At 44.7% G+C, this 27,552-nt stretch overlaps 1 protein-coding gene and 2 pseudogenes across 1 annotated transcript in view; 1 reads left to right on the top strand and 2 right to left on the bottom strand.

Annotated features, from left to right (window-relative positions):
• LOC149458274 (uncharacterized) overlaps positions 1-12,866 on the bottom strand; it is a 29,182-nt gene extending 16,316 nt beyond the window's left edge. The window contains exon 1 of the mRNA XM_089682437.1: positions 12,761-12,866. The gene's annotated coding sequence lies outside the window, so the exon portion shown is untranslated. The remainder of the gene's footprint in view (positions 1-12,760) is intronic.
• A 741-nt stretch (positions 12,867-13,607) lies between these two features.
• LOC149458273 (U2 spliceosomal RNA) lies at positions 13,608-13,715 on the top strand (annotated as a pseudogene).
• Positions 13,716-14,545: 830 nt separating this feature from the next.
• LOC149458272 (U2 spliceosomal RNA) lies at positions 14,546-14,706 on the bottom strand (annotated as a pseudogene).
• Between the last annotated feature and the right edge of the window lie 12,846 nt (positions 14,707-27,552).

Here is a 27,552-nt window from a genome sequence, read left to right as displayed (position 1 = left end):
AGAGATCTGCATGGAGGAATGGGCCAACATACCAGCAAGAATGTGTGCCAACCTTGTGAAGACTTACAGGAAACGTTTGACCTCTCTCATTGCCAACAAAGGATATATAACAAAGTATTGAGATGAACTTTTGATATTGACCAAATACTTATTTTCCACCATAATTTGCAAATACATTCTCTCCAAATCAGCCAATGTGATTGTCTGGATTTTTTTTCTCATTTTGTCTCTCATAGTTGAGGTCTACCTATGATGCCAATTACAGGCCTCTCTCATCTTTTTAAGTGGGAGAACTTGCACAATTGGTGGCTGATTAAATACTTTTTTGCCCCACTGTATTTACAAGTCTTTACAGCAAAAATCCTCTTCTGGAGAGATAGCCAGCTTCTCCTGTTGTACCACCCCAGATCCTCTTCAATCCAGCAGCTCTGGGTGAATCCCTGGGCAGGGGATCTAGTGCCTGCCACTACAGTGTGAATAGTCCCAAGTAAAAAGCTAATCCAGTTTCCCACCAGAGTTCTCCTGGCCCAGGGGGTGCAGGTTTACTAACTCAGTCCCTCTCCTGTGCTTCCAGTGGGTTGGTGGCTGCTACCAGGCGTTCTAGTGTAGCTGCTCCTTCCCTGCCTCACAGGTGGTCCTCTCTCAGGGGCCAGTGAAGTCCCAAGTTTTCAGCCTTCCAAGGTCCTCCACCTGCAGGTGAGCCCTTTTCCATCTGGGCCCTGTCACAACCTCCTGCCTCTAGTCTCTTACATCTCTCTCTCTCTTCCATCCAAACTCTCCTCCAGCTGAGCAGGCTCAGTTACTCTTAAAGGCTGTCCTGGCCCCTTGCCAACCCTCCTGTTGGGGATATACCAGGATCCTCAAAGAGTACAAACCAGCCACTCCTCAGATCCACCCACTGCTTCTAGACCTTTTTCCAAAGTTCTAGAGCACGGAAAAATTCCAGAGGAGCTGGCCTGCAGAGCCTCTCAGCCCTGACCCAGTTTTGACCCCCTGTTAGCTATTACTCCCAGGCTGCTACTCAGCCCTAGCTAACAATTGGAGTCTAGCTCCCCCTAGCTGTTTAGGAGGGTACTACATTAGGATGCTGTGGAGATCCCCCCCCCCTTAGGGGGTGGGTCCATGAAACATTTTTAGTAACTTTTCTGTGTCAGTAAAATCTTGGATCTTACATCATTTACAGTCCAAGTGGCAATGGTCACATGAACCAACACAGAGGGTGACATGGATACTAACCTGACAGGGGTTCTAACACTCTGCTCTATTAAAAGTACCTAAAACCAGATATATAATCTTAAGGTCACAAAACAATAAGTGCATAGTGCATACAGAAAAGTTCATTAAATGATATCAAGTTGCAAATGGTAATTAATGAGTTTCATGAAGGAAAGTTCATTCAGGTAGTATAGAGTTGCAGACAGTAATGAGTTCTTCTGATTATTAAAAAAGAGCTTCAGATTCCACCCTCGTGCTCCAAAAGCACACAACTGTTCTTGAACCACCACCAGGTGTGCTCTCACCTCATCGCTATGGCACACAGTATCTCACGGAAGTGAGTCCACTCCTCACATTTTTGTAAATATTTTATGATAACTTTTCATGTGACAACACTGAAGAAATGACACTTTGCTACAATGTGACGTAGTCAGTGTACAGCTTGTATAACATGTAAATTTGCTGTCCCCTCAAAATAACTCAACACACCGCCATTAATGTCTAAACTACTGGCAACAAAAGTGAGTCCACCGCTAAGTGACAAGGTCCAAATTGGGCCCTAGGTGTCAATATTTTGTGTGGCCGCCATTATTTTCCAGCACTGCCTTAACCCTTTTGGGCATGGAGTTCACTAGAGCTTCACAGATTGCCACTGGAGTCCTCTTCCACTCCTCCATGACGACATCAAGGAGCTGGTGGATGTTAGAGACCTTGCGCTCCTCCGCCTTCCATTTGAGGGTGCCCCAGAGATGCTCAATAGGGTTTAGGTCTGGAGACATGCTTGGCCAGTCCATCACCTTTACCCTCAACTTCTTTAGCAAGGCAGTGGTGGTCTTGGAGGTATGTTTGGGGTCGTTATCATGTTGCGGCCCAGTCTCCGAAGGGAGGAGATCATGCTCTGCTCAGTATATCACAGTACATGTTGGCATTCATGGTTCCCTCAATGAACTGTAGCCCCCCAGTGCCGGCAGCACTCATGCGGCCCCAGACCATGACACTCCCACCACCATGCTTGACTGTAGGCAAGACACACTTGTCTTTGTACTCCTCACCTGGTTGCCGCCACACACACTTGACACCATCTGAACCAAATCAGTTGATCTTGGTGTCATCAGACCACAGGATATGGTTCCAGTAATCCATGTCCTTAGTCTGCTTGTCTTCAGCAAACTGTTTGAGGGATTTCTTGTGCATCATCTTTAGAAGAGGCTATGCAGACCAATGTGATGCAGTGTGCGGCGTGTGGTCTGAGCACTGACAGGCTGACCCCTTCAACCTCTGCAGCAATGCTGGCAGCACTCATACGTCTATTTCCCAAAGACAACCTCTGGATATGACGCTGAGCACGTGCACTCAACTTATTTGGTCGACCATGGCGAGGCCTGTTCTGAGTGGAACCTGTCCGGTTATACCGCTGTATGGTCTTGGCCACCATGCTACAGCTCAGTTGCAGGGCCTTGGCAATCTTCTTATAGCCTAGGCCTTCTTCATGTAGAGCAACAATTCTTTTTTTCAGCTCCTCAGAGGGTTCTTTGCCATGAGGTACCATGCTGAACTTCCAGTGACGAGTATGAGAGAGTGAGAGTGATAACACCAAATTTAACACACCCGCTCCCCATTCACACCTGAGACCTTGTAACACTAACGAGGCACATGACACCAGGGAGGTAAAGGGACAATTGGGCCCAATTTGGACCTTGTCACTTAGGGGTGGACTCACTTTTGTTGCCAGTGGTTTACACATTAATGGCGGTGTGTTGAGTTATTTTGTGGGGACAGAAAATTTCCATGTTATACAAGCTGTACACTGACTACGTCACATTGTAGCAAAGTGTCATTTCTTCAGTGTTGTCACATGAAAAGAGAGAATAAAACATTTACAAAAATGTGAGGGGTGTTCTCACTTCTGGGAGATACTGTATGTGTTTGGCCATCATACGCTTTTGTCCAACCCAGCGGACTGTGTTATCCTCTTTGATGATGATCACACCATCAGTAACAGGAATCTCCTTCTCTTGCTCTTTCCACTCATCACCATGTCAACAAAAACAGCAAATCTAGTGCTTTATCCTTATAAAAAATGAATATGGCAAAAATTGTAGCATTTCAAATATATGTCAATATGTTGAAATGCGTTTTTAATACAAAATATATGAAAAATATTTTTAAAAATACATTTCAAATATACTGTATGTCTTTAAAAATTCAAATCTCCATTTTTGGAATTTACAAATATATGTAAAAATATATGTTAAAATTACTTTTTTATGGGGGGCGCTCGTGAGCAGCAGCCAGGATGGCTGCCTATTAACTTACTGTCTCGGCCACCGGACAAATCGGCCGATTTCTGACCCTCAGGGGGGGTCCCTCCGCTTCCTCCCTGTCCCCCTGTCCTTCTAGCACCCTGATGGGGAAAAAAACCCCGGCTGCCCGCACCTCCAGCGTACGACGGACCGTTCGGGAGGTTGCGGCCTACCCGCCGGAGATCGCGGGTGAAGCCGCGGGCTCGATTTTGGGCCGGCCGCCGGAGGCTTCCAGGACCCCGGCCGCGGATTCGCGGTTTTCGCCCGGGACAACAGCTGCAGCCCTGGCTGCAAGTTTGGGTCCCCTGCCATCACTACCTGCAGGTGAGATGGATCCTGGCAGTGGGGAGGACCTGGATCCCGAGCCATCCCGGCAGTCGCACATTCCATCCCTGCGGGATGCCGAGCTCCTGCGCCGCTTTAAAAGTATGTTGCAATCAGAATTGTCCTCCGCTACCTCCAAGCTGGCCGACCGTCTTTCGCGGGAAATTCGGGATTTGGGCAATCGGACGAATGATCTCGAAGATAAAATGGACGCTGCGACCACGGTCATTGAAAATCACGAACAGGACCTGTGCGACCTTAAGAAGGAATTGGCGGACGCACTACTGCGGCTTGAGGATTTCGAAAACCGTTCCCGCCGTGGCAATTTGCGGTTAAGGGGTATTCCGGAAACGGTCACGGATCTTACCTCCACTGCTACTGCTCTGTTTCAGGAGCTGACACCCGCTATTCCCATTGACCGGCTCGAATTTGACCGCATACATCGTTCTTTGGGCCCCAGACGACCGGATGGGCCCCCGAGGGACATTATCATCAAGTTTACTTATTACCGCACTAAGGAAACTATCCTCTTGGCGGCCAGAAATAACCCTGATCTTAGCTTCCAGGGGCACCGCTACCAGCTTTTCGCAGACCTCTCTCATACCACTCTCCAGAAGCGACGCCAGTTGAAGCCCTTCACTTCGGTCCTGGTGAAACACAGAATTAAATATGCCTGGGGCTTTCCGTTCCGCCTCACCTTCACCTACCAGGGCCGCAGTCATTCTGTGGCTACGCCGGAGGAGGCCCATTCTCTCTTGGAATCTCTACATCTTCTCTCGCCGGAAGCTGCTGATCGGAGCCCGGCTCATTCCTCTGGATCCTCGGCAAGGCCGCCCGCTCTGGGCCGCATCTGGGAGCGGTCGTCCACCAGGAGGGGGGCTCTCCCTCAGACCCCTTCGCGATCAAGTCCTTCCTGTTCTTCTCCAGGCTGAAGATGCGCCTTGGAACTCCCACATATTGTCTCACCGAGGGACTACCTTGACGAGATCGTGAGTTTGGCCCTTAGGGCCTCCCCGGTTTGTCAACATTCTAGGTTGAGACTGCTCCGGCTTGCCCCTTTGGGTTTCATTCCGGGTTGGGGGGGGGTCTCTTCCTGGACTTAGGAATCGGGACTTTTTGCTGCCGCAGCCTGTTTTGGGTCCATGTGATGGTGCTTGGGTCTACGTTTGTGGCCTTGGATGATGGTTCCCTTAGGCTCCGGGGTGGGAGGTTGACCCGGTGGGCCTGGTTGGGTGGAGGGGGGTTGGCCCCTGTGGTTCTCCGGGTTTCTCTGGGGAGGTTGTTGCGGAGGTTCCTGTTCCTGGGACTTTTAGTTTATTAAGATTTACTATATTCTATTATGTACATTGCCTTTTTGCCCCCTGAGGGCTTCTGTTTTGATGTTTCCATTTGCAGCCATTTGTCCGGTGGTAGAGTTACCCCTAACTGTATCCTTCATGTGTAGGATGCACGTCACCATTGGTGTGACACGATTGCACTGTTGTGTATACTTTTTGTGTCTTTTTCCTTTTTTCTTTCTTTGTTCTTCTCTTTTTCTCTGTTTTTTTTTGTTTTTGTTTTCTGCAGGGTTCCGGGACGCCATGGTCCGATCGCCATTGGGAGTGGAAATTGCTGGCTGCTTTGGGCTTTTTTCTGCTGAGCGTGTTGCGTTGATACCGCCATGGCCTCACCCCTTTTGAAAATATATTCACATAATGTTCAAGGCTTCAATTCGCCTCAGAAGCGGGCTAAAGTTTTTCATCATCTCAAGTCGCAACAAATTGATGTGGTATGTCTACAGGAGACCAGGTTTTCTCAGTCCTCCGCTCCGCGTTATCTTTCACCTCACTATCCCATCTTTTACACGGCCTCGGCTCCTGAGAAGCGTCGGGGTGTTCTGATAGCTTTTAAACGCAATCTCCCCTTTGTCTGTGCTCGGAATATAGCGGACCCCACGGGCAGGTATTTGCTTCTGCAAGGCACCCTCTGGGACCAGGAGGTTACCTTTGTCTCTTACTACGCGCCTAACCGTTTCCAGCATAAATTCTTTTCGCATCTTTGCACCATTATTTCTCGACACTCTAAGGGTCTTCTTCTTGTTATGGGGGATTCGAATGTTACCTTGGATTCCACACTGGATAGGCGCTACGCACAAGGAGCGACCCCCTCTCATGACTTGGTGCTGGAGGCACGTATGCGCTCTCTTTTGCGGACAGCGGGGTTAGCGGACGTCTGGAGGGAACTTCATCCAACTGAACGCGACTTTACGTTCTATTCTAACCCTCATGACAGTTTTTGTAGAATTGATCATATATTCATGCAGGTCCAGCAACTCCCCTCGGTCCGGCGGATAACTATTCCCTCCTCACCCTGGTCAGACCATGATCCTTTGGTACTCCTCCTTGCCCTTTCTGGGTCAGAACGACGCCCTTTTCATTGGCGCATCAATGACTCTTTACTGACCTCTCAGGCTACCTGCCAAGAAATAGAATTCTTCTTACGGACATATTTTACGGAAAACTCGGGATCGGTCTCTTCAGCAGTGCCCCTATGGGAAGCGCATAAGGCCACGGTGCGGGGTCATGTTATACAGCTGGCTGCGGTCCGGAAGCGGGAGCGGGAACGTCGACTCTCGGAGCTTCATTCTCTCCTGGCCTCTGCGGATGCGCGTTGGAGGTCATCTCCATCCGTGGCCCATAAACGCGCTCGGGACGCTCTGGCGACAGAATTGGACCTCCTTGCCTCTTCGGAGGCGGAACGGGCCTTGCGTTGGACCAAACATAAATTCTATTCGTGTGCTAATAAGCCCGGTCCCATGCTAGCCAGGAAACTAAATTCTGTGGGGAAACCCCATAAACCTATTCGGCTTCGACTTTCCACGGGTGGCTGTACTTCTAATCCCAAGCAGATTGTTTCCCGATTCTCGGACTTCCTTTCGCGCCTTTATGCTGCCCCAGATCCCTTCCCTGTGGCCCAGGCAGAGGCATTCTTTCAGGACCTCCATCTTCCTGGATTAACCGAGGCAGCACAGGCGGCCCTCAACGCAGGTGTCACCGTACCGGAAGTGCTACAAGCAATCAAATCTTTACGGTCCACTGCGGCCCCAGGTCCAGACGGCTTCTCCGGTCTCTATTATAAAAAATTCTCAGCCCTTTTGGCACCCTTTTTAGCTGCCTACTTTAATGAGTTACGACAGGGCTCCTTGCCCTCTCCGGACGCACTTAGGGCACATATCTCCATGATTCCTAAGACGACCGCTGATGTCCAGGAACCGCAAGCCTTCCGGCCCATCTCTCTTCTTAATGAGGACTTGAAAATATTGGGCAAGATCCTTAGTTTTCGCATCAATAAATATTTGTGTAGCCTGGTCCACAGGGACCAAGTAGGGTTCGTCCCCGGGAGGCAGGCGGGTGATAACGTCCGTAAGGTGGTCCATCTTATACATTTTCTGCAACAACGGAAAATTCCAGGATTCTTACTGTCCTTGGACATATATAAAGCTTTTGATTCTCTATCCTGGGAATATCTGCGGTTTGTCCTGTCTCGCTGGGGTTTCGGGGATTCTATTCTCTCATGGATTCAAGCCTTGTATTCCTTTCCTTCGGCTTCCGTTAAATACACTGGATATTTCTCGGATCCCTTTCCTGTTGGGCGAGGGACAAGGCAGGGCTGCCCACTGTCCCCGGCACTCTTTGTCCTGGCGCTTGAGCCACTGGCTTTAGCGCTCCGGACCGACTGCAATGTATCGGGGGTTCCATACGCGGGACAGGAGTTTAAGCTGAGCCTCTTTGCGGACGATGCCCTCTTGACCCTTACTAATCCTCTGACGACGCTTCCTAATTTGCAGGCAATTCTTGAACGCTTTTCCTTGATCTCGGGTCTACGTATTAATTTGGATAAAACCGTTGCTCTCAATATTACTTTGGCTTCAGATTTGGTTTCACGCCTACAATCCCATTTCCCTTACCGGTGGGCTTCCTCTTCTCTTGAATACTTGGGCATTCGCTTGACCCCCACCTATGACTCCCTTTTTGCTGCAAATTATTATCCTCTGCTTAGCTCCTTATCTTCTCTTATGCATTCCTGGCAATTTCCGCACCTGTCTTGGATAGGACTTGTTCACTCAGTGAAAATGACCATCTTGCCGAAATTGTTATATTATTTTCGCACCCTCCCAGTGCGGGTTCCCCCTCATTTTCTTCGGTTGCTTCAGGCGAAGTTTATGCGTTTTATCTGGGCCAATAAGCATCCCAGAGTTTCTAGAAATACGCTCTTTGCTCATAGACTCCAAGGTGGTCTTGGGGTACCCAATGTAACTAAGCATTATCAGGCGAGCCAAATTGCCCCGCTGTCTATGTTGCACGCTTCCTCCGACGTTCCTCTCTGGGTCCTGCTGGAACTACCTAATTGTGCCCCTATCGCACTATCGACACTTCTATGGCTTCCCCCTGCCCTGCGTCCTACGGCGCTGAGTCCGATGTTGCTCCATGGCCTACGAGTCTGGGACTCAGTACGTTACTCCAGTGGTCTGATGTCGCCTTTCTTGCCCTTGCTTCCAATCGTTAATAACCCTCTTTTCCCGCCGGGTCTAGATCACCCGAGGGCATTTTCTTGGTGGGTGGCTCATGGTTTCTCACAGGTGCAACACTTTTTGATTTTTCGGTCCTTTCCCACCTGGAATGTCCTCCGGGAGTCTCGGGATGTTCCCCCAGCGGAATTTTTTCGGTACCTTCAGTTGCGGCACTGGCTACTCTCGCTGAGGGCCACTTCTGCTTTCCCATATCAGAAATCTGCCTTTGAACGGCTTTGCCAGCAGCGTCCGGGCGCCCCGGGCCTTATCTCCCTTCTTTACGCAGCTTTGAACAGATGCTCGTCGCACACTTCTCTTTCATATGTAGTTCAGTGGGAACGCGACCTGGGAGTGGCTGTGGATCCGGAGGACTGGAATAAAGCCTGGTCACTCATAGCTAAATGTTCGTTTAATACGACCACGCTGGAAGCAGCCTATAAGGTATTGTTTCGTTGGTATTGGGTGCCGGCTCGTTTGGCCCAGGCTAACCCTGCCTGTAGTGATCGATGTTTTCGGGGTTGTGGCCATCGTGGCGATGTACTGCATATCTGGTGGTCATGCCCGAGGTTGGTTCATTTTTGGTCTCGTGTGTTTGGCCTCCTTTTCACTTTGTTTCATCTCTCCATACGCCGGGATGCTCGGTATGCTTTGCTTCATTGCCCCATGCCGGGCCTCTTGGCTCGTCAGCAGCGGTTGGCTTCCTATTTGTTTTTATCGGCCACTAGGACAATTGCCCAGGCCTGGAAGAGTCCGTTTGTACTTTTTCAGGGGGTGCGGGATCGTATGACTACTATGATGCTCAATGAACAGATGTCGAGTATATGCAACGACTCTCAACATAAATTTTTGACAATATGGGAGCCGTGGTTGCAATATGCCTTTCCCACGCTCCCCCCTGCCAGTATAGGGAGGTGAAGGAGTTTTGTATTGGCGCTCATGGACCCTTGCTCTTTGGTGTGTGTTTTTTTTTTTTTTTCTCTTTCTTTCTTCTCTGCTTTTCTTCTTTCCTTTTCTGTTTGTTTTGATGTGACAGTGGACAGCTGTCTTTAGGTGCGATAATCTGGGTTTCACTGATGTTATTGTAACCTATGTGCCATTGATAGCCCCTACGTGGGCATACGTTTTGCCTTATTGGAATTAGAGCGTTGTCTGCTCTATTATGCATTTTCTATCGGTGCAATTGATAGCCCCTGCGTGGGCGTGTTTTGTTGCCTCTGTTTTATACTGTTTAAAATTAATAAAAACCATTGAAATACAAAATTACTTTTTTATATGTTAAAAAAAATATGAAGAATATATTTAAAAAATATATATTTTTTAAAATATATTTCATATATTTTGTAATATATAAAAAACGCATTTCAACATGATATATATAGCATGTTGAAATGCGTTTTTTATATATTACAAAATATATGAAAAATATTTTTAAAAAAACATTTCAAAAATTCAAATCTGCATTTTTGGAATTTACAAATCAATGTAAAAATATATGTTAAAATTACTTTTTTATATTAAAAAAATATCTGAAGAATATATTTTAAAAAAATATATTTTTAACAATATTTTTGATATATTTTGTAATAGATAAAAACGCATTTCAACATGCAATGCAATTTCAACATGCAATATATGTATATACTGTATATACACATATAGCATGTTGAAATGCATTTTTTATATATTACAAAACATATGAAAAATATTTTTAAAAATAAATTTCAAATATACATTTCAAAAATTCAAATCTCCATTTTTGGAATTTACAAGTATATGTCAAAATATATGTTAAAATTACTTTTCAATATGTTAAAAAAAAATCTGAAGAATATATTTAAAAAATATATATTTTTTCCAATATTTTTCATATATTTTGTAATATTTAAAAAACGCATTTCAACATGCTCTCTCTCTATATATATATATATATATATATATATATACAGTTGCAAGAAAAAGTATGTGAACCCCTTGGGATTACGTGGAGTTTTGCATGAATTGGGCATAAAATGTGCTCTGAACGTCATCTAAGTCACAACAATAGAAGAACACAGTCTGCTGAACATAATACTACACAAACATTAGATGTTGCCATGCTTTAATTGCACATAACATGTAAACATTCACAGTGCAGGGAGGAAAAAGTATGTGAACCTTTGGACTTAATAACTGGTTGACCCTCCTTTGGCAGCAATAACCTCAACCAAACGTTTCCTGTAGTTGCAGATCAGACCTGCACAACGATCTGGAGTAATTTTGGACCACTCCTCTTCACAAAACTGTTTGAGTGTAGCAATATTCTTGGGATGTCTGGTGTGAATCGCTCTCTTAAGGTCATGCCACAGCATTTCAATCAGGTTGAGGTCAGGACTCTGCCTGGGCCACTCCAGAAGGCGTATTCTGTGCTGTTGCAGCCATTGTTTTGTTGAATGACTTGTATGCTTTGGGTCATTGTCCTGTTGCATCACCCATCCTCTGCGGAGCTTCAGTTGGAGGACAGATGGTCGTACGTTTTCCTGCAAAATGTCTTGATAAACTCTGGAATTCATTTTCCCATCAATGACAACAATCCGTCCAGGCCCTGAGGCAGCAAAGCAGCCCCAAACCATGCTGCTCCCTCCGCCATGTTTTACAGTGGGGATGAGGTTTTGATGTTGGTGCGCTGTGCCTTTTTTTCTCCACACATAGTGTTGTGTGTTCTTCCCAAACAACTCAATCTTGGTTTCATCTGTCCACAGTATATTTTGCCAGTAGTGCTGTGGAACATCCAGGTGCTCTTTTGCAAACTTCAAACGTGCTGCAATCTTCTTTTTGGACAGCAATGGCTTCCTCTGTGGTGTCCTCCCATGTACTTCATTCTTGTTTAATGGTTTCCTTATTGTAGATGTGTCAACAAAAATGTTAGCATGTGCCAGAGATTTCTGTAGGTCTTTAGCTGACACTCTGGGATTCTTCTTTACCTCATGCAGCATTCTGCGCTGTGCTCTTGCAGTCATTTTTACAGGGCGACCACTCCTAGGGAGAGTAGCAACAGTGCTAAACTTTCTCCATTTGTAGACAGTCTGTCTTACCGTGGACACATGAACATCAAGGCTTTTGGAGATACTTTTGTAACCCTTTCCAGCTTCATGCAAGTCAACAATTCTTGATCGTAGGTCTTGTGAGAGCTCTTTTCTGCGAGGCATGGTTCACATCAGACAGTGCTTCTTGAAACCAGTAAACCCAAAACAGGTGTGTGTTTTTAAAGGGCAGGACAGCTGTCAGCAACACATCCAATATCATCACACTGATTGGAGTCAAGGTTGGCTCACTCCTGGCTCCAATTAGCTCTGGGAGAAGTCATTAAGCTAGGGCCTCACATACTTTTTCCTCCCTGCACTGTGAATGTTTACAGGTTATGTGCAATTAAACCATGGTAACATCTAATGTTTGTGTAGTATTATGTTCAGCAGACTGTGTTCTTCTATTGTTGTGACTAAGATGACGTTCAGAGCATATTTTATGCCCAATTCATGTAAAACTCCACGTAATCCCAAGGGGTTCACATACTTTTTCTTGCAACTGTATATATATATATACACATATATCATGTTGAAATGCATTTTTTATATATTACAAAATATATGAAAAATATTTTTAAAAATGCATTTCAAATATACTGTATGTCTTTAAAAATTCAAATCTCCATTTTTGGAATTTACAAATATATGTAAAAATATGTTAAAATTACTTTTTTATATGTTAAAAAAAATCTGAAGAATATATTTCAAAAAAATATATTTTTAAAAATATATTTTTCATATATTTTGTAATATATGAAAAATGCATTTCAATATGCAGTGTGTATATATATATTTATTGAAATATATTGAATATGACCAAAATTGTAGCATATCAAATATATGTCAATATATCTGGGAAGAATATATATTAAATATATTTTATTTCCATGTGGGTAATCGGATCAAATAACTACACCTTGTCTATGCAAGTCGCACCTGAAGTTGTGCATGCACTACTTTAGAAATCGCTGCGACCAAGTCAGAACCCCACCGATAAGTCTGGTTTAATTGCTGACGATAGGATGCGACTTTCCATGCGATTTGCAACTCGCATAGCAAGTCACACCTGGTGAAACCAGGGACTGGATTGCCTTGCAGAAGTCCTGTAGATACATCTCTCAGGAAGTCGATATTACATGGCGTCTTTTTTTTCTCTGCTAACTGTCCCCAGTGAGCAGCAAATAACTAAATCTGGGCAGTTTGTTGCCGTGTCCCCATCATGTGCCCCCTTATACACCCCCCACTGAGCACAGAGCGCAGATAATAACGATTATAGATTGCTATTACTTTGTATTAGGAGATCTTACCGAAATTGCTGGTTGTGTAAGTTCAGGACTCGGGACAAGCCCAGACTCCAGTACTTCCCGCCCCACAGCTGATCCTCTCCCAGCGTTCCTTGCTCTAGTGAACGATCATGCAACGTATTCAAGGCAATCAGTCGACATGATCATGGCAGACCTGAGCACAAAGAGACAAACAGCCACAAAAACAATCCAATCACCTGAAAACCTCTCAAGTTATCAATGCATTTTTGCATTTCATCAGAACATTTTTTAAGAGATTTGATAAAAAGTTGCCCTAAAGTGCTATTGAACCCAAAAGCATACATTTATTATATTGCAGCTTACCTATCCTTAGATGTGATGGCTGCATTCATTTTCTTTTTTTTTTTTAGCCCGGGTTCACACTGATGCCGTACGGAATTTGCAGCGTTTTCAGTGCGAATTCCACACCGCATCAGAAATGGACCCCGTTCATGTGAACTGCTGCAGGTGTGTATGTTAAGTTAACATCACTCCGAAAGCGGTCCGCAAGACGCGGAGTGATGTGCAGAATCAGATCGCATAGGTGTGAATACCCATGCGATCCAATTCTCGTGCGGACCCAAAAAAGGGTCCTGCTCAGTTTGTTGGATTGGGCACGCACAGATCCAATGGACCACCCCTCCCACCATCCCCTGCTTTCATCAATATTGATGAGTTTGGACCATACTGTTTTAACTTAGGGAGAGCATTAGCATACCTAGTGTACCTAATTAGCATATTTGCTCTATCCTGACCTAGCACTTGGTGGTCCCTGGTTCCACCCCCACCAGTACAGATCCTTTTAGAGAATACAGAGGCAAGTAGCATTTAATGGTGTAAAGTTATTTCTATCGCTTCTGTGCCTTTTGGCTAAGATCAAGTGTAGTATCTGTTCTTATCAGTGTCCAGTAGGGGTGATCCACCATCATTCTAGCTGATTGGTTGTATAGTACCCCTGCTGGTAGGATGGGGGTCCTGATGGTTAGTACAGGCTGGAGCAGAAACCGAGGCGCCCACAGGCTGCTGGGGTCTGCAAACGTGCGAAAAACGAAAAACCCGTAAGTGTTCACAAAAAACGTGCAAGTGCAAAACACCACACAAAAAAAAGTGCAGTTAGGGGTGTGCTTTGTCCTTCCCCCGAAGGGGATGGACCTCTACCCTGATCCCCCGGGGCACGAAGCTCCTGACAGGGACAAGGTTCCCATGTGGTCCGCCTAGCCAAAAGGCCTGGTGGACCCTTGTGCCGAAGCCAGCCACCAAGTACTTGGTAAGGGGGCTCTCCCAAAGAGAAAACCCCCTAGGGACAGGGGAGGAAGGAACCAAAAGGCCACACATCCTCCCCCTAGACTTCAGGGTAGGCCTGAGGACCCACACCCTACCATCCTGTGAGAAAGAAAACACACACAAAAGTGAAAAGTGACAAACGTGGGAGAGAAAATAAATAAAATAAATAAGTGGCTGTGCAGATTGTGCACTGGCCAGGCCCTGAGGCCCGTAGCAAAAATTGCCCAGGACTTAGCCAAAAGGCCTAGCCCTAAAAGGCGCAGTGCAGGAAAAGCGTTTGAACACAGTGACCATGTGCCTTTTCACACGTTGGGGTCCCACACCCAAGTGTTACTAAGAGCACCCCTGAGGCGACCACTCTCAAGGGGCACTGGTTCACGGACTCTCTGCCTCCCCGGCACCTGGCCAGACAAGGTAGATCCGTTCAAATCAGGAGGAACTGGGCCCCTCTGGTTTTCCAGGGGGAATTACTCCCGGGCCACAGCAGCCTGTGGGCGCCTCGGTTTCTGTTCCAGCCTGTACTAACCATCAGGACCCTCATCCTACCAGCAGGGGTACTATACAACCAATCATCCCCGCAAGCAGGAATGATGGTGGAGCCCCCTACTGGACACTGATAAGAACAGATACTACACTTGATCTTAGCCAAAAGGCCGAGAAGACTCAGAGACTAGTGGCTATAGCAGTAGAGAGGCTCCCACCGACCAGCAGGATAGGTGTTCTGTCTCTCCAATCTAAACATTGATAATGTGATCTCTGTAAGTTACAGTTGTGATGAGATAGTGATAACTTCAACCTCAGTTGGATACCACAGTCAGTGACTCAATCAGAATGATATCTTGCAGATCTTGTGAAGTTTATTCCATAAACTGATAGAATCTTACAACAATGAACATTCGATAGGTCAAAATATCATAATGTTTCCTGCTCCATGACATGAGGCTAGAGCTGCAATGCATTTCTGGGAAAGGGGGAGGGCTATCTATACAGCATTAACTAAACCAAAGGAAAGGGAGGAGCAGAAACAAAATATAGAAACACTTAAAGGCATATGACAGTCATGTGAAACATGATAATAGGTACACAAAAGCAGATCACCCTGACGGATAACGTGGGCTCACCCAAGATGCTGGGTCTAAGCATTAACCGGGGTTCAACAGAGCTCCTGGTGGTGAAGATGGGTTTTAGTACCAGATGGCCATCCACAGGATTTCCCCACCAGGTGGTGAGCAAGCCAGGGTCCAGTAACAGATGTAGCAGGTAGGGATCAAGCTGAAGCATAGTCAGTAAACAAGCCAAAGGCCAGTAACAAGTGCTTGCAGGTTGGGATCAAGCAGAAGAATAGACAGGAAACAGGCCAAAGCTCGGTAGCGAGTGGTAGTGAAGATACGGACGACAGCAGGAGCGAGAAGAGCAAGATATTGGCTGGAAAGTGCACAATAATCTGGCAAATAGGAAGAGCAAATACACAGTTTAAAGAGAAAATTCATGGGAGTAGCAAAGGGTTCAAGAGAAACAAGGCAAGGTTGTCTAAAGGAATCAAACAGGGAGTTGTCCAGCATCTCAGGTGGCTCAGAAATAAGAGATACTGCCGGACACAGTAGAGGTTGTAGGTTGAGATCTGGGTCCTGACACTCTTGGAGTTTTTCATCCAGGCTTCAGGAAGTATGTAGAAGACCTGCACCTATAGCAAAGCCATTGGTCAAAGCTGTACAGTTTTTGTTTTTTTTTTATTATTATCTACAGGCACCCCTTACCTGCATAGGCAGTATTTTGGTAAACGTTTAACTAACGTTTAAGCCAGCAATACCAATAAGATAACCTTGCAGGTCCATTTTTCCACTTTCCTCAACTCACCAATCATATGAAGCCACTATTCGGGTATAAGGAAAGCCGGTGGCTCCTGCTGTCAGGATACAATAGCGGCAGAGGGAGACTTCTCTATCCACACCATTTATCATGGACGGAGGAACCAGTTCGATTTCTTTCATGCAGCCTGCAGGCCAAACCATCACTACCTGTGTATGGGCAGCTTTAGTTTTCTAATCAGAATTAACTTCTGCAGAATTCCTCCTTGGGCTTTCCCCAAGTTCAGAAAACAATGTGCCCTTGGACCAAGCCATGTAAATTATATCTTATTAGCTATTTCAACACATTTCGCTTTGATTTTACCAGCGTTGGGAAAATAACTGTTGAGACATTTTTTAAAATAAGCTCATGAATCATTCATTGTATAGCAAAGCCCTTCTTTGGTAGCGAAAAAAAAAAAACTTTCAACGGGACTTGTACAAGTTTGGCTCTTTATTTTCTACTATGTTCCCCCCGGAGGGAGTGAAAAATAATGATTTAATTTCAGTTTGATCAACGAATCCTAGAACTGAGGTCTTGAGAGCAGAAAAAGGACACCTGTGTTGTCAACGGCCGGGATAAAATTAGGACGAAGCATTCGATACCCGGCGCTGGAGTCACTGACTTCGGCCCATGGGACGGATGTGGGAGGGTAAAGAGAAGCTTTATTTGTCTAATAGCTCAGCAGAATGCGCTCAGTGTGAGAGCAAAGTATGTGCCCTGGGTGTAATTTTATGCAAAAAGAGGAGGGTGAGCTTTTTAAAGTGATCTGTTCAAAAACAGCATGAACACCGGCTACTGTAATATTCCTAATACAGAGCCGGCTTTATCTTTGACGCCGAACAAGAGAGGTCGCGGTCTCAAGACGGATGGTAGCAGCGCTGGAGAAATATGAGGAAGTGCTAGTTTACACGCTGGTTGATGGATTGATGGAGCAGACTACCAGCGTAGGTCGTTAATGTAAGCTCATGTTGCCGAAAATGATGTTTACAAACTATTTCAATTTCAAGGCTACTCTGAGTGAAGTTGAGAGAGAGCTTGTAACTTTGGTGACCCAACAGCCCCTTATGTCATGCCTAATGCAGCCTATAAACTATCTATATATATATATATATATATATATATATATCTATATATATATATATATATATATATATATATATATATATATATATATATACACAGTGGGGATCGAAAGTTTGGGCACCCCAGCTAAAAATTTGTATTAATGTGCATAAAGAAGCCAAGGAAAGATGGAAAAATCTCCAAAAGGCATCAAATTACAGATTAGACATTCTTATAATATGTCAACAAAAGTTAGATTTTATTTCCATCATTTACACTTTCAAAATAACAGAAAACAAAAAAATGGCGTCTGCAAAAGTTTGGGCACCCTGCAGAGTTAATATCTTGTACTGCCCCCTTTGGCAAGTATCACAGCTTGTAAATGCTTTTTGTAGCCAGCCAAGAGTCTTTCAATTCTTGTTTGAGGTATCTTTGCCCATTCTTCCTTACAAAAGTCTTCCAGTTCTTTGAGATTTCTGGGCTGTCTGTCACGCACTGCTCTTTTAAGATCTATCCATAGATTTTCAATTATGTTGAGGTCAGGAGATTGTGAAGGCCATGGCCATGAGTTTACGCCTCTTGATGTAATCCCCCGTGGATTTCGAGGTGTGTTTAGGATCATTATCCATTTGTAGAAGCCATCCTCTCTTTAACTTCAGCTTTTTCACAGATGGCATTAAGTTACCATCCAAAATTTGCTGAAATTTTATTGAATTCATTTTTCCTTCTACTCGTGAGATGTTCCCTGTGCCACTGGCTGCAACACAACCCCAAAGCATGATTGATCCAACCCCATGCTTAACAGTTGGACAGAGGTTTTTTTCATTAAATTCTGTGCCCCTTCTTCTCCAAACGTACCTTTGCTCATTCCGGCCAAAAAGTTCAATTTTAACCTCATCGGTCCACAGAACTTGTTTCCAAAATGCATCAGGCTTGTCTATATGTTCATTTGCAAAGTTCAAACGATGATTTTTGTGGTGAGGACGTAGAAGAGGTTTTCTTCTGATGACTCTTCCATGAAGACCATATTTGTACAAGTATCTCTTTATAGTGGAATAGTGTACCACAACTCCAGTGTCTGCCAGATCTTTCTGGAGGGATCGTGCAGTCAAACGTGGGTTTTGAATTGTTTTTCTCACAATCATGCGTGCTGTTCTGTCTGATATTTTTCTTGGTCTTCCAGATCTTGCTTTAACTTCCACTGTTCCTGATGACTGCCATTTCTTAATTACATTCCGAACAGAGGATATTGACATCTGAAAACGCTTTGCTATCTTCTTATAGCCTTCTCCAGCTTTGTGAGCGTCAACTATTTTCAGTTTCAGTTTTCTAGACAACTGCTTAGAAGAACCCATGGTGCTGATTGTTGGGGCAAGGTCAGATGAGTCTGGGCATTTAAAACCTTTGAGATTGACATCACCTGGTCTTCCCAGACGATGATTGAGAACTATCCATGACACTGGCAGGTCTCAGCTTTGCAAAGGGGGCAGTGCATGCTATAAATTCTGCAGGGTGCCCAAACTTTTGCAGACGCCATTTTTTGTTTTCTGTTATTTTGAAAGTGTAAATGATGGAAATAAAATCTAACTTTTGTTGACATATTATAAGAATGTCTAATCTGTAATTTGATGCCTTTTGGAGATTTTTCCATCTTTCCTTGGCTTCTTTATGCACATTAATACAAATTTTTAGCTGGGGTGCCCAAACTTTCAATCCCCACTGTATATATATATTCTTTATTTTTGCAAAAGGAATATAGACACAAGGAATGTAACAGTATACACACAACGTGCCCACATGACTACTACTATTCATCATAAGGATAAATAGTAGTACTCACATTCAATTGGACTTGTTCTGGATTGTTGAAGACATTTTGTCCTTCTCTGTACTTTCTCCAGTTCCCCAATGTTCTTTTTTGTGAATTGGTGCCCAAAACTGAACTGCATATTCCAGATGAGGTCTTACTAATGATTTGTACAGGGGTAAAATGATATCTCTCTCTAGAGTCTATACCTCTTTTGGGGAAAGCCCAAGCCATTTCTTCAGTTCTAGTGAGTGTCCAGAACCCATGCATTTACATCCTAACATGTAGCAGACACCTTTATCCAATCGCCATAGAATATGTCAAGGTAGAAGTTGGTCTGCATAGGTCACAAGAGGTGGAAAAGAGGCCATCTACGTCAAACTGGAACACTTGTCCGTCAACAGTGGTAAGGCCTTCAACACCATCTGTCTTCGACATATAATGCCATTTTAACATCTCTGCATATCTCACTATTTATATCCACAGAAGTAGCACAGACATTGTAAAGCTGTATTAAACTCTTTAAAAAAAAAAAATGTTTCCCTCTGAAAGGCAATATCGTAATGTGCTAGTATTCACAGCATACTTGCACATTATGAGAGACTTATCTTGAAACGAAGCCCTCCAGGGGCACATTGTCACCGCTGACAGGGCTTCCATCTTCACCCAGTCTTCTTTCTGGATTCGGCTCTGGCTGGCTGACTGGCCAAGCTGCGATGACATCATGGTGGCAGCACACAGCTCTGAAGGAATGGCATGGGTATGCCGTTCCTTCACAGTGCACGCACCAGTGACGTCACCAGTTGCTGCTCCGTAGAATATCTCCTAAACTGCATGTTTAGGAGATATTAAGTTTACCCAAACATAAGCTTTACTATAAGCTTACCTGTAAGTAAAAATAAAATGAGAGTTTACTACCACGGTAATCCATCCGCCATGGAATGTGTAAAGTTAGATGCTGATTGTCCAAGAATAGGATTTTGAAACTGGTTTGAAAGTTTTGGAACCAACTTGTTCTGCTCTCACGATCTGATCCTTCATTTGAAGAAGTCTGCCTAGGTGCTTAGACTTCTATTCACATAGCTGATGGTGCAAATTGTTGGAAAATTGTCATGGTAGGAACGTTCAAACTGAATTATATGTTGAAGACAGATGGTGCTAAAGGCCCTGCCCCTGTTGAGGGATGGTTGTTTCAATTTGACGTAGATGGCCTCTTTCGCACTTCTTGCGCCCTATGCAGGCCTCTTAACAAGCAGAAGATTATGTAACCAGAACAAGGTGGTTCCACCACGTTCTCACCCTCATCCTGTTCTTGGTTCCTGACACTCATCGGAACTTAAATGGAGAAGCTAACAAACATCAGCACTACAGAACAAGTCCAGTTGAATGTGGCCAACTACTTCTACAGTAAAACAGTAGATTGAAGCAAAGTTTTGCTGGAGTTCTACTTCAGGCTAGACAGTTGTCATTAATTGGTTGTTTTCATCAAGATCAATCAAAGATCTAATGTGCATATGGAGATGGGACCAGCCAGGCACTGGTCGATAGAATGGAAACCTATCCCAATCACTATTGTCTCCCCTTGATATACTGACACTGGTCTCTGCATCTCCATCTCCTTTCTCTTCCATTCACATAAATGTGTACAGCTGGCCAGCAACATGTCACAAAGTCTCTGTGTGAAATTCCAACTACAGTAGATCTGAATCATGCAGATGCTCATTATGCTTGGCTGTTCTCCCCTATGTGGCCCAGTAATTATATAAGCTTCACGTCAACTACCATGGCTTGCAAGTATTGGTCCACTCCTAAAGGTAGCCACAAAAAGATGTTCATCCAATCTGGCCAGTTGTGGTCAGATCAAGAAGTTATTGTATATCTACAAGCAGTCAATGAAAACATCCTTTGACAGATTTCAAGGTAAGAATCAACCATTTAGGACAAATCTTTACTGTCCATCAATGTTTCTTCCCTGAGTCTTCGGTCACACTGAATCCAATTTTGATTTCGTGCAACGTCACTTGAATTCGCACGATTTCAAAGCCGGATTTTAGTGCGAATTCAGGTGTGACTTGGAAGACATCTGTGTGACTTCATGCACAGATGTCTATGCAAGTCATACCTGAACTTGCAAAACGTAGTGCGGAAAGAACTTTCAAAATTGGTGCGACTCCAACAGAGTCGAAATAGCTCTGATATGATTGCCGCCTCCATTGGGGGGACTTGTCATGCAATTTGAAACTCAAATTGCACAACAAGTCTCACCGGGGACTTAGGTTAGGCCAGTGCCACAAGTATTTACTAGGGGTGTGCTTGGGCCAAGGGGTAGGCCAAAGGGTGTCTCAGTCCACCAGGCTTCACCTATACTTTTGGGAATTCTGAGCTTTACAAATACATCTGTGGACCACTTACTTGCTTTAAGAATGGGGACCCTTCAGTAACTTTTCATGTCTACATAAAAACCAGTCCTTGACCTCCAGTTTAATGACTTTATCTAGACTGAGATGATACCACTAGTCTGCTGGATGAAGTATTTCCTCAGTCTCCTGTCCCCCAGTGATCAGACTGCAACATTATAACAAGCCTAGAGTCTGAAATACGGGCTGATCTCTGTCTGATGTGTGCGAACAAAGCCAAGACTGTAAAGACACCAATTTACAATTGTGTAATCATAGAACCAACATCTCACTCCAGGACTTAGATGGTGACCCTGGACGATAACTCAACAAGGATGGATCCTTCCTTCTGGAGAGAAAAGCAGATTAAGGTAACATCGGGGGGGGGGGGGGGGGGTACTGTGATTAGGGCTCTTTTTCTTAGGGAATAGGTGCAGGAACTCCCTCCTCTGAGTCACCCCCTGTCTCCGCCCCCTATCCCCCTACGAGCACCATCCTTTGGTTCCACCGCTTATCCACCTACCAGTACCACCCCTTTTAGTGAATACAGAACCAAGTATCATGTTGTGGTGTTAAGTAATTTGTTTGGAATTTGCTAAAGATAACATAAAAAGCAGTAATATAGATCCCCTGCTGCCCGCAACAAAAGCAACCGCAACAACAATAGACCAACTCCAGCAACAATAGACCCCCACCAGTAACAACAGATCCCACAGCAGCCAACAACAACCGATCCCTCCCTCAACAGTATATCCCTCCCAGCAACAATTGACCCTTCAGCAACAATAGACCCCTTCCTCATCAAGAGTTTCCCCCTTACCCAGCAACAATAGATCCCCCAATAGCCAGCATCGATAGACCCTCCAGCACACCCCAGCACCCCTTGCCATTACATACATTCAGTGCTGGAGCTGCGTTCTCCTGGGTTCCCGCTGAAAAAAACACCCTGATGAGGGGTAATAGATAACTGGAAGTTTTACAATTACACATTATTTAGCATTCATGGACTAAATATGTATCATATGTAACCAATGCTAGGCCCTACATGGTTCGAATTCCGAACAATTTTTCGTCCAGAAAACTGAAAACGTTTCGATGGCGCCATCAATGATTTTGAAAATTGGCCGACCAAGTCATAAAGTTCACCCCATATTTAGTTGAAACTTCTGTTTTTTCCAGGTCACAGCTCATGGTCTCTTCGGAAAAACGATCGTACGATTTGACCATTAATGAGTCGAAAATTGGTCGTTTTTCACAAATTTTCCAACATGCCCGATCACCGAAATGGGGAGGAACCACGAAAATCGGTCGGTACCATTAACCCACTAACAGAGTGAAAATTCGGCCGATTATTCTTAGGTCCGATTTTCAGATTAAAAATCTGTCAAATTTTGACCCATGTATGGCCGGCATAAGTACGTGGTCCATAATAACCATGCTTGTCTCACAAATAGGTTTGCCCACATATTTCACGTGTCCTTCTTGGAGTAGCTGTGCTATGGCAATACAATTACATGCTATTTAGGCTTCCTGACTGCTGTTTTTTTTTTTTTTAGCCAAGGGCATTTTTATGCCACATGCATTGGGCACAAATCCACTTTAAAACGCACTGTGGAATTTTCCGGCCTCGGTAATGATCCCTGCTATCTGTCTACATCATTCACCTCAATATTAATATTCTGGGGGCATCTTTGGCTACGCTTGAGCGACAGCTTGGTATTGCTCGTTGTATTTATGGACCTAATCATTTTATTTATTTTAGACGCGGAGAACCCACATTAACAGCTATTTCAAGCTTTTCAGAGAAGCTGTGGGTTTCATTTTACAACCAACGAGGCTTGGAAGAGGAAGACATTGGGAGACGATAGATGAAAGGAGCATTAAATCTGAGTTTCCCAAATAGGGTTCTCTTAAAACGTTGTTAAGGATCACGATTGCATAATTGCACATAGCGGCTAATGTAAAAGAACATTCTGTGCCGTAACATACACACCATGCCCACACGTCAAATGCTTCTCGTCATTCCATTACGAAAAAATCTGACCCTCTGGGTCGATGGACCACACATTTCTGGTGAGTTCCTAATAAAAGGGGATGTGCCTTATCAATGTTTAAAGTAACACTATCACCAGAACAATTCTTTCAACAACAATCTCCCCATAAAATGATATGTTCAGAAATGTTATTTATGTTGTCCCCCTTTGTGTAGACATCCAAAAGTCCTGAAACTGCTGCTGGGCACCACCATCTTGGATCTTATGTCAGCACCAGCAGACCAGATCTGTCACTTAAGTGACACTTTATAGGAGTGGCCTTCAACTGTGGCCCTTTGCTTGCTTTAATCCTGCCCTTGGGGCATTATTCCTTCCACTGATATGAGGTACTATTCCTCCCACTGACTCCAATCATGGAGCACAATTCCTCCCACTGACACCAATGATGGGGCACTATTCCTTCCACTGACACTAATGATGGAGCACTATTCCTCCCACTGACCCCAAAGATGGGGCACTATTCCTCCCACTGACCCCAAAGATGGGGCACTATTCCTCCTACTGACAACAATAATGGGGCACTATTCCCCTACTAACACCAAAGATGTGGCACTATTCCTCCCACTGACTCCAATGATGGGGCACTATTCCTCCCACTGACACCAATGATGGGGCACTATTCCTTCTACTGACACCAAAGATGTGGCACTATTCCTCCCACTGATACCAATGATGGGGCACTATTCCTCCCACTGACTCCAATGATGGGGCACTAATCCTTCCACTGACACCAATGATGGGGCACTATTCCTTCTACTGACACCAATGATGGGGCACTATTCCTTTCACTGACACCAATGATGGGGCACTATTTCTTCCACTGTCACCAAAGGTGCAGCACTATTCCTCCCACTGACTCCAATGATGGGGCACTAATCCTTCCACTGACACCAATGATGGGGCACTAATCCTTCCACTGACACCAAAGGTGCAGCACTATTCCTCCCACTGACCCTAAAGATGGGGCACTATTCCTCCCACTGACCCTAAAGATGGGGCACTATTCCTCCTGCTGTCACCAATGATGGGGCACTAATCCTTCCACTGACAACAATAATGAGGCATTATTCCCCTACTAACACCAAAGATGTGGCACTATTCCTCCCACTGACACCAATGATGGGGCACAAATCCTTCCACTGACACCAACTATGGGGCACTATTCCTTCCACTGACACCAACTATGGGGAACTACTACTTCCATCAATGATAGAACACCATTCCTCCCACTGACTCAAGTGATAGGTCACTATATTTCCCACTGACACCAACGATGGGACACTATTCCTCCTCCTAATGACTACAGGCACTATGTACTTTTCTTAGTTCTGCTGATCACTAATCCTGGGGCATGGTTTACTCCCACTGGCCACAGTCACCCCCCACCCCAATGTCTAAAGGACAGTAAACTTGCCCTTGGTTTAGAAAGTTTGGGGGTCTCTGCTCTATAGTACTCCCCTTTGCTCCTCTCCCGACTGCTACATAAAAGGTCTTGAAGAGGAGCTGGGTCAGCTGGAAAGCAGAACTGTCATTCACATAAACACAAGCCAACTACATCGCACACCGGTGGCTACTACACTTGTCTGAATGATAGTGATGCTGTCCAGCCCAGTCAATCCAACACAAGCTGACAGTTACAAATGTACTCACTCCTTGGATCCGTGCTGCTGCTGGCAGGGGGAGGAGGCCTATGCTCACTAGCTTTCTTTACAGTACAAATGAAGATTGCAGAAGAGGTCCAGTGCATTCCAATTAAACAGGAGGTCTGCAGAAAGCAGAGGGGGGGTTGAAGTTTTGGCTGTGCCTCCCCTATAGAATTGTCCATAAATTGGGCTTCAGCCTGGGGTGGAGCTGCAACCAGCACTGACAAATAAAAATGTAAACTTATTTAAAAACCACTGCATACATTTTACTGGGGCAAAGTGCTATGTGCAATGGGCCCCCTGGGGGATTCAACTAGAGTTTTACAATTCGGTCAATACTTCATCTGGCTATGCCTTAAGCTATGAAAATCCCTTATGGATAAGCAGTGCTAGAGCAGATAGAACAGACACAGCTCTGCTTGACCGACATGGAGGAACATTTACATTGGAGGAGTCACTGCTACAGTGATTGATAGCTTCCTACAGGAATCCTTATCTTCTAATGTTCAAGAGGTTCAAGGGGAGACTGAAGGATATTTGTGTATCACAGAAAATTGGCATGACTAGTGCACCCGAGATAGGTTCATCCAGACCCCACTACACCACCATTACTCTTCCATACCAATCCCCTTTACTTACTATACTTACAGAAAACATAACACCAATTTTGGAGTAAAATGGCCAACACGGCCTTTTATTAACAAATCAAGTTTAAACACATCAACCATTCCTTATAACAGAAAACATAAAGAGTTGTCGTTGGTCTTTGAAGGCACCCCCAAAACGATCCGAAATGCACCTGCGGACAACCATATTCCACTAGGCCTCCAGCCGCAACCAACCAGCTCGGAGACAACCATACCGTCCGCAGTGCAGCACCACCACCTTCCAGTTAAACCTTGGTTAACTGGAATGTTCCCGGGCACACCATACCAACGATGGGTCCCACACCATTTTGTACCTCCAAGATAAGAACCGCCTCCAAAAACCAACCACCGCCCAGGAACCAAAATAACCCCCCCCCCCCAGGAGGAACACAACACTCACCAAACAAGGAGGGCGGGAGGGAAGCTCTCTCTCCCACGTCCAGCTCCCAACTGACGCCCCTCCCCAGGACACCCCACCCTAAAGTGCAGGAGACCCCACCTACACTCTCCTCTACCAACCAGATCCCCCAGCTATCCTTTACCAACCCTAATACTATCATTAACCCTGACACGTCTTCCTTCCCACTCTGGGCCTAGTCATGCCTGCCCTGCGCTAATTCTTTTCTTCTTTTATCGCTGCGGGCATTTCTTTCCAGTTAACCAAGGTTTAACTGGAAGGTGGTGGTGCTGCACTGCGGACGGTATGGTTGTCTCCGAGCTGGTTGGTTGCGGCTGGAGGCCTAGTGTAATATGGTTGTCCACAGGTGCATTTCAGATAATTTTTGGGGGTGCCTTCGAAGACCAACAACAACAACTCTGTATGTTTCTGTTATAAGGAATGGTTGGTGTGTTAAAATGTTTGTTAATAAAAGGCCATGTTGGCCATTTTACTCCAAATTGGTGTCATGTTTTCCTTTAAGTATAGCAAAAAGGGGGGGGGAGATTTGGATGACCTATCTCTGGTGCTCTAGTCAAGGTACCAGGGGTATCTCATGGGGCCCCCTACTGACCCCGAACCCTCGGGCAAAGACCAACCACCGCCCAGGAACCGAAATAACCCCCCCCCCAGGAGAAACACAACACTCACCAAACAGGGAGGGAAGCTCTCTCTCTCACGTCCAGCCCCGACTGACGCCCCTCACCAGGACACCCCACCCTAAGGTGCAGAAGACCCCACCTACACTCTCCTCTACCAACCAGATCCCCCAGCTATCCTTTACCAATTCTAATACTAACATTAACCCTGACACGTCTTCCTTCCCACTCTGGGCCTAGTCATGCCTGCCCTGCGCTAATTCTTTTTCTTCATTTATCGCTGTGGGCATTTCTTTTTTTTAAATCCTTGTGTTTAGACGTGTATGGGTCGTTTAGTTCAGAATCGAACTTCAGACAAAATTTTCGTTATTCTGAGATTTGGAGGTTTCTGAATTTCTGAAATACAATAGTAATGAATGAAAAAGAATCTGAAATAATGAAACAAAATTGCATCCAAAATTCGAATTGAATTTGAATATTTTTCACATGAGTGCTGTGACACTAGAGTGTTTTTTGCATGCTACACGTGTGGGACTTTAGTTTTGGTACTTAAGATAATACACTATGTTTAGAATTTGTTTTTTTGAGGTATTTGAAGAGCGTCTGTGATTGATCCTCATCCTCATCAGTGGAGTAGGAAGCACCTATTTATCAAGATTTGGTTTTCACTTTTGGACACATTTTTTTCAAGTTTTGGACACTTTTTTATTTTTGGGATTAATTTTTTGGGACTTGATTTATTATTGGAATTGTGGATTTTGTTTGTTTAAGTCGATTAACATATTAATGAAATATAAACATACTGCTGAAAATTGCTGATTTCCTTCAAAGACTGTGTGATTTAGTGTTAGAATATAGCAGTCTTCTGGAATTCAAATTCTGAAAAGAATAGAATAGAACATAAAAGAATAGAAAAGAAAGGAATAGAATAGAAAAGAGTAGAATAGAATAGATAAAAATAGAATAGATATGAATAGAATAGAAAATAATAGAGTAAACAGAAAAGAATATAGAGG

This window comes from Staurois parvus, unplaced genomic scaffold, assembly GCF_062004578.1.
Source record: "Staurois parvus isolate SC_StPar_1 unplaced genomic scaffold, SC_StPar_1.0 ptg000290l, whole genome shotgun sequence".
Lineage (NCBI taxonomy): Eukaryota > Metazoa > Chordata > Amphibia > Anura > Ranidae > Staurois > Staurois parvus.
Note: the sequence above shows the minus strand (reverse complement) of the source record. Positions and strands in the feature narration are given on the sequence as shown.